This window comes from Micropterus dolomieu, linkage group LG10 (assembly GCF_021292245.1).
Source record: "Micropterus dolomieu isolate WLL.071019.BEF.003 ecotype Adirondacks linkage group LG10, ASM2129224v1, whole genome shotgun sequence".
Lineage (NCBI taxonomy): Eukaryota > Metazoa > Chordata > Actinopteri > Centrarchiformes > Centrarchidae > Micropterus > Micropterus dolomieu.
Window position 1 is genome coordinate 17373744 of NC_060159.1, and position 15595 is coordinate 17389338.

Here is a 15595-nt window from a genome sequence, read left to right on the forward strand (position 1 = left end):
CGGGATCTATTCTGATCCTGAACAGGAAAAAGCGAATGTATGTAATGGGTGGATTGAGTACTAGACGGGCAAATAACAGAACTGCATTTGAGCACTTTTTCCTCCAGCTAATTCTTTAGAAATTGTTAGTACATTCAGACAACTGTGGAGCATCTCCTATAACCTGACCAATCTGTTTTCAATTTGCCTGTAAAGTTTGACTGCTTTTCAAAGCACCATCCTGTACTCTAGCTTTAATCAGGGTTGTCAGAGCACATTTTCCATATCCTTGAACCATGCAAATTAACGTTTTCCTTAGTGCTATTAGCCTAGAGGGGGGCTGTCCCCATTAATAAAACACTTATTATAATTTGTCTATACCTTCATTCTCTTATTTCACCAACGCTCTTTCATATTTCTCTGCAATTCGTTACAGCTTATATCCCTGTGAGGCATATTGGACGCTCATAAAACATGATTTTAGGGCTAATATAAACCTGTTATGTACATAAAATCAGCATTTAATGGCTACCCACATCTAATCTGTAGCGTTGGCTTTGAAAAGTGGAATAATTTCAGGCTTTGAGGATGATAAATAGTGATGGAGAGTGCTGTATGGAGAGGCAAGCATGCGCTTCCCATATCAATCAAGGCCTATGGATAGCGAGGCTAGTTAGCGGCTCTTGATTGTTTTGAGGCCCTTGGCTGGGGTTCCAGTGTATCCCCGAGGCCTGTCCCTTTTGGTTGGCCCAGTGGGGGGCGAGGTGGAGCCTCAGCAGCCCCAAATCCAGCCCACGTTCATGCGTCCGTTCGGATCCATCACTGCAGGGCGTAGTGGTGGGGCAAGGGCCAGCCTTTGTCCAGCACCACATTCTTTGGCCCATTGTGCACAGACCACAACCATTTAGGGATTTTAAAGGCTCGTTTGCACAATTCCTTTTGTCAGTGACCCTCGGCACAGAAAAGCAGGAGAGCAGCGTAGGGGGGAGGGGCCAATGCTTTTTCAACATAAAAAGGAGAAATGATGGAAAAAGGAAAGAGGAATAAAAGAGAGGGTGAAAATGAGGTCTGTTGTTGATGATCTTTTTTAATTACATGGAGTGGCAGTAAAGCGTATCAGGGCCCGTGGCACAATACATATGCTCCACATCCCTGTCCTTTAAGCTCCGTGTCCCACCACGTCTTCATGAAAGTTTTGGATCTTTTCCTTGGGCAAACAGGCAGGCATACTTTTCTCATGGCACCGTGGCACATGTCGTAATGGGAATGCAGATACCGGCTCAGACACATCACATGTTCTCATAGAGTAAAACAAATGCTAAGCATAACAAGATATGACGCACCGCCTCCTGGCTGCCCGTAAGAAAACAGCTTCTTATCAGAATATTTTCCCTTTTCTCTGCATTCCTGTGAAAAGGGCAGAGCTGCGAGGGTCCTTGGTTAGAGAGCGTGTTTTGACTGTGATAAATGGGATGAATGTGATGTGTGTGCATTCAGTTGCATAACCCAGATCTTCCTTCCATCCTTAATGACATCATATTGTATAGCCAGGGTGCATAGATGTCTGATTTAAAAGAGAGCCAGTGAAGTCTGTGACTCTGTGAAGTTAAACATTGAATTGATTACATTTGTAGATATGGATCAAGCATCATTCTTCTCCACAGAACATTTTAGTGTCGAACTCAACCTCCCAAGAGTAATTATAAGGGACAATCACAGGATTTGAAATATGCCTTAATGTAATATGTAACAACGAGTTGATTGACAATACTCATGACATTAAGGCTTGTTTGGAGAATAATTATTGTACTGTATCAAAAAGTGGCTCCATCCCACATTAGATCCTATCTGGGCACATTAAAAGTATTTGTAGTCCCCTCGAAGATTTCACACAATAAACATTTCTTTGCCATTAAAAACTGTCTTGTGTATTAACATGCGTGTGAAGAGTCTTAACAAAGAACAGTTAAAAGTAATTGTCAAATATCTGACAAATCACTCAGAGGTCATGAAAATGGTTTCTTTCCAATGTAGACTATTAATGACGCATTTACTCATTAATCATGACACATTGCTGTCTTCTACATACTACATAGATTCTATATAAGCTGCATTTAATATCAGAATGCACTTTGCCTAAAAGGAAAAACAAGTCTGACATTAATTAATTAATGGATTTAATATCTGATCAGATAATAAGTAAACAAACCTAAGAATCTGAGTATTTGATGCCAACTTTTCAATACTTGACACTTTCATACTTGATAATCCAGGAACGTTTCAGCCACTACAAGTATTAGGATTTGATGCTCAATCCTACTTACAACAAACTCTAACTTAAAGCCAAATACTTGATCCCTGTCTACAAAGGTTAAGATAATGTGTGTTGACAGCTCGCAACCCCCTTGTTCATTTACCCATCTAACAATATGAACACTCTCCCATGCATATGGTGACGGAGCGATGTCTTAACACACCCACCTGGTTTATTCATTGATTTGTAATCAGCTGACTGAATAACCAGATGGATACATTTAGACCATGTGAAGGAGGATTTGTGTTTCTCTGTGTGAGTTTGTTTATGTGTGTGTGTGTGTGTGTGTGTGTGTTGTTGTTGTTTAGTGTTGGCCTTACGTTGCACACGAATAGCCAGCCTCAGGGGGGAGTGGATCGCAACACGCTAATCTCTAATGCTGTGGAGGATAGTTAAAGACTCTCAGTCCTTTAAAGCACATTGTTATCGTCCTGATTGGGTTTAGCACTCGAGCAGAAACCAGTGCATTCCTTTCTATTGTGTTTCATTCACCGAAAAAGCTGGAGTGAAACAAAAGGCACCGAGCATCCCAATCTGGCCCTATTGTCGCTCATACAGTGACCAGCGGAGTCTGTTAGAAAGTTTTATTGACTGACTTAACTCTTGACTGCAAGGAATCTCAGGAATCACTTACTATTTATTTTTATTGAAGAGGCCTTTTTTTCAGATTAGATTTCTGGATCCTCTTTGGGGAAACAGGGAGACAATGAGTGAGGGTCATGACTTCAGGCTGAAGAGGTCAAAGTTGAAATGACGTGCAAGGTGGTGATGAAGCAAGTGGAAAAACAAAAGCGTTGCTATGGAGCAAGCTAAATGGTATTCGAGTTAAGACCAAGGTTTTGAGAAAAGCTTTAAAGGTATTCTTAGCAGAAACTCGCATGGTACAAATTTGACAGAAGATTATTCAAGTTGTTTGAATCGACATGTCTAGACAAATGTGAGTGGATTTTTTTCCTACATCTATAGGGACATGAGTTTCGTTCTTTGATCTGTTGTGTTTCTTCTACCACTTGGACTGTTAATTCATCTTGCCAAGTTTGTAAATATGTTCTGAGCTGCTAACTTGCACGGGCGTGTTCTTGTGTGAGTCAAAGGATGGTATGCGAAGAGAAGAGGAGCTCAAAGCTGAGTCCGGGCGTTGACTGATTCAGTCTTTGAATGTGACTGAATTCAGACGCGTACAAAAAAAACAGGGGTCAAGTGTGTCAGCATGCAAAGTCATGTGTGAGGAGATGCACCCCACACTGAAGCATGCACACACATTTTTACAAGGTGGAATGGCTGCACAGTGGTACTGCCTATAAAGAGTAGACAACCTCGATTTTTTGTTGGCAAACCACCTGACTCTGCTACCACTTCAATATGAATCCTTTCTCAGCTGTTCCTCTCCTTGTTCTCCCTATCTCTATGTTTTTTATTATTCTATGGAGCTGCCCCTTCCAGCAGCAACCCACAGGAAGCCATTCACTTCCTAATTATCTGCACATCAAACAGGGGTCGCCACAGAGACGCAGACCATAAATTCAGCCCCCCTCTCCTCCACTGTGGTGCTATGGCGCAGCAACAGCTGCCTCTAATTGGGGCTGTAGGTTCAAACTGCTAACATATGACTTCCCTCTCATTCAGTCACACACTGTCTGACTCTACCAAGGCCGCAGCGCACACGGACCAGGTCACCAGCATAGAGAGGGATGAGGTTTCAGATAAAGAGAGACAGAGAGAGAGCAGAGAAGGAGAAATACACCCGTTGATTGCACAGGAAGTTTGGTGTGGTTTCGGGATGGGCTCTGAAGTGGTCCGGTGTGGCACACTCTCACCGCACAGACCCTCGGGTCAACAGGAGCTCACCCAGATTGACAAAGAGAAAGAGAGGGATGTAGAGAAAAAAGAGTGACAGGCTGTGATAACAAAGACGGCCGCAGTGCGGTTTCGTGATGGCTCTTGGGGTGAAAACCGTTGAGTTATCAGATCCGGCTGGGCCAGATGTTGGATCGCTATATTCAAAAACCTCTTTTATACTTGTGTAACAGTTCAACCATCCGTTACTGAAATGTGAAGCACTACTATCTCTTTCTCGATATTTAAAAAAGTATGTTTTCTTTTCCCCCCTGATAATTCTTGCCTTCCTCTAATAGCAGGTCAAAGGTCAGGCTCAGTTACAGGTTCTGGTCAAAGACACTTTAGTAGATACATGCATAGATATATGGTCAAATTGATCGTCATGTTTTAAACCACTGAGAGATGGTGATCTATTTCCATTACTTGACCAACGGAGAGGTATCAGAAGAGGATTCCATAGCCCATAGTGCTGAAGAGGCTTTAGTACCTGCCACTGCCATGTAAATTGGACCCTTAGAAAGTGAACAAGCCTGCCTATTGTCTCTAATGGCCTCTTGTTCGAAAAGCCGCCTACAGTGTCAATTTGAGTTTGTATGGACGCTCCAGGGTACATGCATATGCACTTCCTAGCTTCCCCTAAGTTTACTGCATTCAGCAGGAAACACAATTAGCCCAATCAAAGTGAAAGGAGGGGGTTGGTGGGGGGGGGGTGCGTTTTATGAACATGGGTGGTGAAACGGCAGCATTGTGACGACAGAGGATACGGGCGGCAGCTTTTTGATGTAGAGGAGTCTTTAGCATGCATCTGACTCTTGTTAAAGTGGACCGACGTACAATTAAAGATATATGGCCCAGGACAACCGTGTGATTTGGATACATTAGCGGATTACATTTTCAAGGGAGTTGTTTAAAGGATGGCCTGTAAATACAATTCAGCACTAATGTGGGCTCTCGTGTATGTAGTGAATTAGGCCTTGTTTAAAAGCACCATTTTTAAAAGCATGTTAATGGAAGTCTATTAAAAAAAGGATGTTAGAAAGATTAATTATGGGTCCACAAACTGCTGTGTGTGCAGATCTTCATTACAGAAATAAAGTGATAATCCCAGATCAGATCCTAACTCTCTTATTTATCTTTTTTTTAATCTGTCTTTTAACCCTCCTCCCCTATATCTTAATATGCTTTTACATATGGAGCCTCTACTGCCTTTTATGACATTTTCAAGGGTTCTTGTATAAATATGGAACATTCAGCAATTTAGCTGCATGCTCAAGGCATAAAACATTACTGCTTAAGTATTCGCTGGTATATTTTGTGAACAAGTGTCTCATCACTGCTATGGGATGTGGGACATGGAATGCATGTGTGAAAAGGTCTTAAGAGTCTAGTCTGCATTTCTGCTGATCTAAGGTCATGTCTTCGCTAATGTGGATAAAGCTGGAAAAAATAGAGAAACACTTGCATGAGGTAAAAATTACTAATGTGTCTTTTTGTTAACCTGCAGTGATCAACTGTTCTTCAAGTAAAGAACACACCAGCTCAAGGGGAAAGTAAAGAAACCACTTTCATCCACATCTACTGGAGGACATTTATTTTTTCATCCTCACACAGCTCCCAGGTGCTCCATGTGCCCTCCCTTCCCTTCCTCTGGTCCGAATCAAAGGCTGATACTCTAAATGCGATGAATGACATTGATCTTAAACTGCTATGGGAAGGGCCAGGATGTTCTGCTTCTAGTTTCTGGCAACATAATATGTTAGCATGATAGCATCACCAAACATTTTTTATTTCCCTACATAAATCACGTTCACCTTAAAGGCAGGGTAGGTAAGTTTGAGAAACTAGCAAGAAACTGCTGGATTTTTGAAAGTATCCAACAGAGAAACTCCCACCCCCTCCCTTCTGGGCTCCTTCTAAAGCCACACCCCAAAAACATGTGAACGTGGGTTGCCGACACTGCTGGAGGACGAGCACAGTGTGACAAGCGGAGAGCAGCGCGGTAAAGAGGCTCACATCAGGGGTAAGAAAACATCTAACTTTTTCATTATGAAAATAAACAACTAACCCGGCTGTTAGTGCTCACTGTCTAGCTAGCATGTTAATATTGGATAGGTTTAAAAAGACCGAGTTTTAATCAGTAACGAGCTGGCTAGCTAACTGTTAGCAACAGGTGCTATAGATGTAATCCATCACTATTTTTACTTTTTTATTGTTTACTGATTACAACAACTAACCACAGCTCTGCTCATCTGTGTCATGTACATTGACCTGGTGTGTAATGTGGACACAGAAGTCCTGTTAGAGAACAACAAACCCCTGTTCAGTAAAAATATCTGATCATGTTGATGAATGTTCTGTCCTATTACAACAATCTTTCCAATTTGGGGTTCTAACAACTATATATTCCTTTACAGGCCAGAATCTGAGCACTGTGGATCACACATGGCTGATCTTCCAGACCCAGGTCAGAGTAACGGACAGTTCAGTCAAGCAGCATACAGACAGTTTGCAGTGTGTGGAGCACTTAGTCAAAGAGTCGTGATACTAATTTGCTGTTTCTGGAAGATATACAACTGTTATCCGGATCCACTAAGACAATACAGAGGTTTAATCCTAGCAGGGTGTAAGATGTAATGTCACTAACTGCTACACAAATAATTCCATCCACTGTGTGGATGAATACCTGTACATTGTTTTATGCCCAGGACGGTAGAGAAAATACAAAGGATATTGTTCCCTGTTCTGGAGAATATTTTTATTCTTTTTTAAATAAAACACTGAAAATGATAAATGCCTTTTCTTTACACTTGCAGCAAAACAGGCAAGCAACTACATTTATGTCTTATGTCTGAAATAATAACATCCAAATGTGGTATAACACGTTTATTGTTATTATATATACTACTAAAACTACAATCTATATCACAAATAGATCATTTTAAACAAGGTGTGTCCAGATGTATCTTGACTGATCATGAAGATACTTCAGACTTTACTCGTAGCATCATATCGCTGCTGTGGAGACGATTAAATATATCACAATCACCTCTCTGACATGATTACCACATTTCAAAACTAACCACATGACTTTTTGTTGTACGTTTTGCTGTATCTTGGAATACAGTTGGGGCAGGGACACCTGACTGAACCCCATGTTGATGGGGATCATCAGGTCTCCTGGTTCTGCTTCTAGGCAGCTCCTCGGTAGTTAACAACCGTCGGAGGAGGATGGCACTGTGGAGGTCTGCGATGTAACTGTAGTCCTTCTCCAACTTCAATGAGTACAAGCTCCACTTCCGGGACTTTTTTGTAGTACACCTTGCTGTACCTGATAACACAGAAAGGAGTATCAGCTAAGTGAAATGTTTGCAATACCTGACATTGTTTTCTTATACAGTAATTAGCATTAGCACATAAAATATAATCACAACAATAAATCAGCACCATCTATCTGTATTCCTCATACTGTATCATTTTTTTTGACTCATCACTTATATTGAGTAAAATGCACAGGAGTAATAAAAATGCAACATACTGAATTGTGTCATCAGCTTTTCTCCTGGCTGGACTGTGGACATGGTGGCTGTAATCCAGGCCAGCCAGCATGGTCCAATCAGTTTATACTGGTGAGAAGTACAGCAGGGCTATGAAAGACTCCAAATCTGCAGGTGACCTGAGGGCACAGTAGAAATCAAACTTACAGGATTTTTTACTTCTAGTAAAATAAATAGTGGCATAACAGCACCAATTACAGTAAAAGGTCTTCACCCAGTAGGTTTAGCTATGAACAATGTCAAACTATATAAGTAGCTTATATAACAGAAACGCAGATACTTGGGGAACTTTAGCCAGCGTTGTTTATGTATACTAACATTGAAATGTCTTTCTCATAACTACAAAAACACACAGCTACTTCGCCACATTTGTAAAAATGTCTTGTTCCAAGATATAACAGAGTAACATACAGTCAAACAATGCTTGCAGACACAAGATCATCACACAAATAGATTTGATACAAGGTAAAAATAATGTTACGTATAAACATAGTATAACAATAACCCTAGGTGGTGAATAACTAAACGGGCGCAGTCTACACCTACAGTGTCTTATCTAATGTTAGTGTCGGCAAACATAGCTCTCAGCTGCGATGCTGTTTTCCAACTCAGCTAAAGTTACATATAATTCATCATCTCTACTCTGGCTCACTCCACCAGCCTGCACTCGTAGCTGCCGTTAGCTGTTTGTTAAGTAGGTAGCTACAGTTAGCTGTATGTTAAGTAGGTAGCTATGTTGGCTACTGATGAAAGTAACAAATTACCATCATCAAAGTGAAAAAAGCCAGATTACCTGTCCAGCAGAAATGAAGCGACCACGGTGTAACTTCAGCCAATTGGGCTACCTCAGTAGTCACCGTCGTTGATAAGCCGTTTTGCCCGTCTGGTCTGAGAACTGACCAGGTGCGCGCACGTGGGCAGCTCCTGTAGCAGCAGGGCTGGTAGCCATGGCAGCGAGGGAGAGTGACAGTCAACCAGCCAATCATTGCATTCAGTCCGAATGAACGAGTGGCTGTGTTTACTGCAGCGCTGAGAGGACTACAGAGAGCCGATTTTTATACTCTCTTTTTCAGAGCACCTAACCTTTTAATATGTATTGGTGTATATAGAGAGTTTCAACAAATATGACAAAAAGTGTTTTAGAAACAACTTGCCTACCCTGCCTTTAATTCCACTCCATTTCCCCCCCTGGTCAGCCACGCCCACCTTGCAGTGCCTCTATGCCCCTACAGGGGGCCTGCACTCCAGTTTGTGAACCACTGCTCTTATGCATTTAAGTGTGAAGATAGAACCAAGTTTTACATGTAAACACATTTAAATGTACTTGTTTTTGTGCAGATGTGGCCTGGCCAGTTTTTGTCCTCCTGCTAGGTGCAAGGATGAGGGTGGCTGCCGTTGGAGGTTTATAAAGGCAAGGGGGCCAGCTATTTAAAAAGTTATTGAATCAGGAAATTCCTAAAACACTCTGGGAGGGGGGATCATTGCAAGGCTTAGTTGACCCTATGTATACACCCTCTCATACCCCTGGATGGACTCAAAAGTGGGCTCACTGGATGTCCCTTAGTCAGCACATACAGGGGGTGCGGACAAAAGGTCCATTCTGTCAACAATAGGGGGCATTTAGACCGTCACATACCCTGGTGACTCCAAGGGTGGGGATGTTGGGGGAGGTAGGTGAACGGAGAGAGAGAGTGGAGATAGGAGAGCTTGGAACTTCAATAGAAAAAGCTATCTATAGAAAAGAGTCAATGCTGTCCAAAAGCTAAGCTTACCTATGGGCCAGGTCAAAGGTCAAGGACTAGACACACAGAGGAATCCCTGTGGTAAAGCAGAGAGAAGCAGAGGTAATGGGGGCCGGGCTTGATCACAGAGAGAATAGACAGTATGGGTCCAAGACTGTGTCTAACAACACAGGCTCTTTATTTGTTTCAATTAGACCATTGGTTTGGCACAGTGGGGGCGAAAAGCAACAGGGTCATCTGGCAAAAGGTTGATCCTGGTTCCACTTTTGCTACAGTTAATTTAAGCACCACACTGTGTTGGCCAATCAAATATGCACAAGCACAGTCCAGGTAGGATGTAGCTTGTGTGGTGTAGCATCGTGCTACTTCTACTTCTACTTGTGGAGTGGCTGTGGCTCAGGAGTTAGAGCGGGCAAAAAATAATGTGCATAGGGACTGACACTTGTAATAGATTTTTTCACAAGTTGGTTGTGTAGTAGGCCTTCAATCTGGACTTCCTGTTTCATATTTCCCCTTCTCACCTGCACCTGTAGACATGCAATTTAAAATGCAGTGCTATTTTCAGTCTGAATACACCCTTTGTGGTTGTGAAGTGACCAGAGAGATGTTGGAGGGGCATTTTTTGATGAAACACTTGCATGAGGTAGCATATGCAAAAGTGTCTTTTTGTTAACCTGCAGTGACTTCAAAGCTCAACTACCCTTCACGTAAAAGACACACAAGCTCAAGGGGAAAGTAAAGAAGCCACTTTCATCCACATCTAATGGAAGACTTTTTTTTCATCCTCACACAGCTCCCAGGTGCCCCATGTGCCCTCCCTTCCCTTTCTCTGGTCCGAATCAAAGGCTGATACTCTAAACGCGATGAATGACATTGATCTTAATCTGTGAGGAGTAAAGGTAATTTCGATGGGTGTGTGTGTAAGTGGAACAGAGAGAAGGTCAGGGGGTCTGTGGAGAGGGGGAAGATGATCTCTGTGCTCCAGTGGGGCACAAAGCGAGGGCGCGAGCTACAGGAGTGCTCTCCCTTACAATGCGCCCTGAGGATCGTTAAGTGATTATGTTACAGAGAACAGGTGAACTGCGTCTCTCCGCCTTGTCTTTTATATTTTCCTCTCTATTATGATTTACAGGACTATTCTTCTCTCCTGCCACCCCGCCATAACTTGTGCTGTTCTTTTGAAGGCGGCCTGCTCATTGCTATTGTACCTGGCCAGCTTTGAAGCGCCTAAGTCTTAAATGATGATGAGACAAGGAGGGTGCTTTTCTTTAACAGCCAGGGTAAAAGAGGTTCTTGTTTCTGACAGGTGTCTTTTATAGAAGGGAGTGTGCTGGACTGGTGTTTTGTTGGGGATCAGGTTCCATCCTTCCCCATCACCTGCTAATTGAATAACATTAGCTTGCCATCTGTGGAGATTTACTGGAACTGACCTCAGTGGACTGTTTAGATTTCAGATTAGACCCAAATATGTGAAAATGAGTTAACTACATTAAGGCCATTGTTGTTTTCAGCATGACCAAAATAGACTTATTTACAGCTTAGTGATGGTAAATTTCAATGATTTCATCACTTTCAGGCAGCAGAAGCTTTATTGAAAATAAGTAGGGACTCATCACTCACTGTTAGTTTTAAAGGGTTGGCTCACCCAAATGACTGAAAACATATTTTCATTTACCTTGGTGTTAGTTTCCCAGGTTTCCCAGGTGTAGAGAGATGCACCAATCCCACTTTATCTCACCTGATACGGTCCCATTATATTATCTCAGGGTATCTCCTAATTCTCGATCCAATACCAGTACACTCTTTTCTCCAAATTTTTAATCTGGATACCACACAGAGTAGTCTGGAGAACTTTAATGTAAGGTAACATGAGGCTAAGAATTGGCAGAATGCCCAGCGCACTGTTAGGGAATCATACTTTGTATTATATGGAACAGAGATTTTTGCCTCCACAATGAAGGTGAATGGAATTTCATTTGTGGTGATTACATTACATTTAGCAAATTCCACTACATCTACGGAAATAGTTTCCCCCTTACTCAGAATTTACCCACAAACCTCATTGTGTTTTCATTGGAACTACATTTTTTGCTTCTTTTTACCAAAGAACCTGGCCCTGTGAAACTGCTGACAGTGTGCAATTTAGATGAACTTCCCTTGAGCAAGGCACTAAATCCCAAACTACACCAGAGGTTCTAAGGAGCAAGCTGGCTAGTAGAGCGTATTACATGTCATCCTTTCCCACCACTACTCGCAATTTGTGCATAGTGAGCCGACCTACTTAAAGAAATAGAAAGCCCACTCCCACTCATGTACGCTGAACACAGTGAAATCAGGATGAAGCCCTGACAGACTCCATTCATGTGGAAATTAATCACATCAGCTGTTGTCTCTTCATTAACTCCAGTCTAAACAGTGCATCCCTGTTTGGTGTGTGTATGCATGTATGAGTGTGAAAGAAACCCTGCGAAAGTGAACGTGTGTATAGAAATGCATGCATAACAGGACATGAAGGCATTAGTCTTTGTGTCTGTGACTGTCAATACGAGTGTGCATGCATGTTTGTGTATATGTGCACCTCAGCTGTGCATCACTTGTTCCTATTCCAGCCCTGGAGTAAATCTAGAGCCAGATAGTGGCAATGCGCAGGCCGCTGCGGGCCACAGCCATCTGGGCCTGGCCTGGGGCGGGTATTCTCTTGGGTGAGGAGGGGGTTGGAGCTGTTGTGAAGGGGGGGAAGGTGGGTGTAGAGGTTTCAGGACAGTATTACAGAATAGGGGGGTGTGATTATGAGATAGGCAGAATAAATACACCCCTCCTCCCCTCCATCCGTCCGCCTCAAGCTTCTGGTATGATGGAGAAAGGGGGGGGGGGGGACTGAACACACAGCTGTCCTCAGCCATTATCAGTGATGGATGAAGGCAGAGCAGTGCATCAATGGCATGCCCGACGCTCACTCACTTGGATGTGTCCTTGTATTGGTGTGTGTGTCTTATTTAACTGTGAGTGTGTGTGTGTGCCCGAAAGAGGAAGGACGGTGAGAGAGAATGTGGTGGCGTGCCAAGAATATCCCGATGACGCAAATTAATCACGCTCAATGTTTTAGACAACAGAATGTGAGGAACAAACGAGGAAATATGTGCTCAATACGTTTCCTGTAGTAAATCTTCCTGTTGTTTGATTGGATTTTGAGTGGGTGAGGTCTTATCGGTGCAGCTGTTTCAACTGCCAAGCCATTTCAGCTTCCGCTGACAGCGCTACCTGTAACACTGTGTGACAGAACTGCACGTCCTTCAGTAGCAGGTAATTGTAGCTGTAAGGTTGCAGCACCCAAGCATCAAAACCAGGAAAATGTCCCTGCAAAATAAATAATTTTCAATTGAATTTCCATGACCCGTGTGTTTGCTCATGGGGACGAATTAAATCCACCCACATTTTTTACTTGGAGTTCAACTTTGGTGAACTGTGTGACATGCAAATTTGCAATAGCAAGCCGTGTTGACCCTTTGGGGAATGGGGAGCCAGATAGTCCAAAATGGAGAAAGCTATCATAGCTATTAGCTTTGTTGCTGCAAACATTTTCTTTTAACCTTTTGTTCGAGCCACTTTTTAATACATTTTATGAACTTTTTGTCATAATATTTAGCTAATGCTTGCTAAATGATCTCAGAGAGCCTTTCCGCCCTTACAGTTACTTTCTTTTGAGTGAATTGATGTAAAGTGCTGACAACAAAATGTGGTGGAGTAAATTGCACAGTACAGAGAAAATAGAAAGAAGCTCAGAGATTGTAACTGACTATTGGTGCATTTCAGTTGTACTTGAAAGTCGTAATGTCCAAGTTCCCAGTTGGGAATTTCCACTGGAACGCCCTTAAGTCAGATTTCCGTCTCGGAAAGTCGACAGAACCGCACTATCCCCGACTTCGTGATCCAAGATGGCTGCTCCGAGTATCAACAGTTAGTGAAAGCTGTAATTTATTCTGTTTTAGCACTACTGTGTATTTGTGTCTCATAGAAATTGTCGTTCACAAATTACTATCCAACTGCTGTCTGTGGACATGTTGCTACTGTGTTTAGTATGCGTAAATACTGCGTAATTAGTTTTTATCAACATCGTTTGTAACAGTGGCTGACTTGGCTAATTGTAAACAATGGCTAGCCGTGCGAGGTTTTCTGAATTGTTAACTGGAATGATGTCAACTAGGGCTTGACGTCATTCCCAGCTCCAACTTCCGAGGTAAATGGAATGCACCATATAGCCCTAGCGTGTTCCCAGTTTGCTAGTGGGGTATTTAGCTCACAAGCTCATTAGCTCACAAGCTAAAACACTAACCTCACTGCCACTTTCTGGTGTGACAGGGCTTTTACAAATTTTCTTATATGTGTTAAGAACAAAGTAATTTTCCTTGCCATGCAACTTGAAAATTCCTGACTTAAGTCCTTTCCTGTTTTTGAATCAATGTTCTTTAAGGTTGATTAGAGGACACTGGAAAGTGCTGGCGAGGCCTGGGAGGTGGAGGCGTAAGATAAGGTTGATGTAAAATCCAAGATGGAGGCTGAACGCTCCAGATAGTTCAGATGTCTAATGATGACCAATGCACTGGTGGATTGTATCTGAAATGTATGTGTGTTGTGGTGGCGGTGGGGGGTGTTAAATCAAATCCAGTGATGTTCAGTCCACTCCCAGTCCACCAATTAAAGTAATCAATGCCACGCCTGAGCATTATGGACAGTGGGTTGTTCTTTGGGCCTTCGTTCACTTCAGCCTGTGGCTTTTGAATACCATTACCTTACCCTTACAAGCGACAAAGCCATTGTCCCTCCGAAACTAATTCTTCCATAATTAACCGTTTGTGTAATCCTGAGAGCTTGCTGACGGATGTCCAAAATGCTAACTCAATCCCCAGCCAAGGTTTCCCTGATTAGATTAGTGTGCACTGAGTCATATTCGCACAATGTTGTCGTCTGACTCAACAGCTGTCAAACACAAGAGATGGGCATAAGCCACCAATTAAATATGCTAATATATTTCATCCTCTTAGATAGGCGTATTGTGTGTGTGTAGCAACCGGAATTGGGGGCGAGTCAGTTGTCCTAATTCGCCAAATTTTCATCAGTAATTAAAAGCTCCATTTCGTCAAGTTCAACATATCAGCACACAACCTTTAAGAACAGTAACAACTGCAAGGAGAAGGGGAGTAGATGGGTAGTGGGCTGGTTTTAGCCAATCTAATAAGAGGCAGTAATTTGCATCTGTGTTGCGTCTGAGAGCAGAAACAGGCTGGTGTTATTAAAATTGAGACTGGTGGTTCTGTCTGGAGCTTACTGATCCATCAGGGAGAAGTGACAGCCAGGCAGACAAGCCTGTAATGGACTGGTCATGGACCAAAGAGCCACCAGAGAATACACCCTGACAAAGACATAGGAAAAAAATGCAGCTGCTAGTGAGAGAGAGATTTTTAAAACATCAAATAAGCTATCAGATATTCAACTTGATAGTTAATGTTTATATTCACAGCAAATCATATAAATGTAAATGCTCTGTATTTGTATAGCACCTTTCTAGTTTTCTGACCACTCAAAGTGTTGTTACACTACATCACATTCACTCACATTCATACACTGAGTCTAAGTGTTCAAACAGGACTAACATTCATACACATTCATACGCCGATGGAACATCCATCAGGGGCAATTCGGGGTTCAGTGTCTTGCCCAGGGACACTTCGACATGGAGCCTGGAGGATCTTCTGATTAGTGGGAAACCTGCTCTACCGCTCAGTACACATGAACAGTATACATGAACACTCATCTTTTTCCCATTAGAAATTGACCATGACACTTCAGTAGCAGTTGCTTTGTTTTACACACATCTATGATCTGTTGTTTGAAATCTTTTTCACAGGTTCACATGTGCCACCTACTGACTGCCCCGTCTCTCCCGCTCCTGGTGGTGTGCAGATGAGAGCTGGTCCAACTGATCACGGGGAAATATTGAAAGACGAGTAACCCTGCCGTTTCCCTCTCTCTACGATTCATTAACCCGATTTCCACTGAGCTCTGTCCCACATGTGTCAGTGAGGCGCCTGCTGAGGATTCTGCCACCCCGCCCGACCCTGTCCTCTGCCCCATCGCACTCTAACTCGCCATCAAACCGACAGATAACT

The 15595-nt window shown here is 42.7% G+C and overlaps 1 long non-coding RNA gene across 1 annotated transcript; it reads right to left on the reverse strand.

Annotated features, from left to right (window-relative positions):
- Window positions 1-7089: 7089 nt before the first annotated feature.
- Window positions 7090-8603, reverse strand: LOC123978329. The gene is made up of 3 exons (XR_006826923.1): window positions 8480-8603; window positions 7668-7805; window positions 7090-7460 (listed from the first exon to the last, which is right to left on the reverse strand). It is a non-coding gene; the product is annotated as an uncharacterized LOC123978329 (long non-coding RNA).
- Between the last annotated feature and the right edge of the window lie 6992 nt (window positions 8604-15595).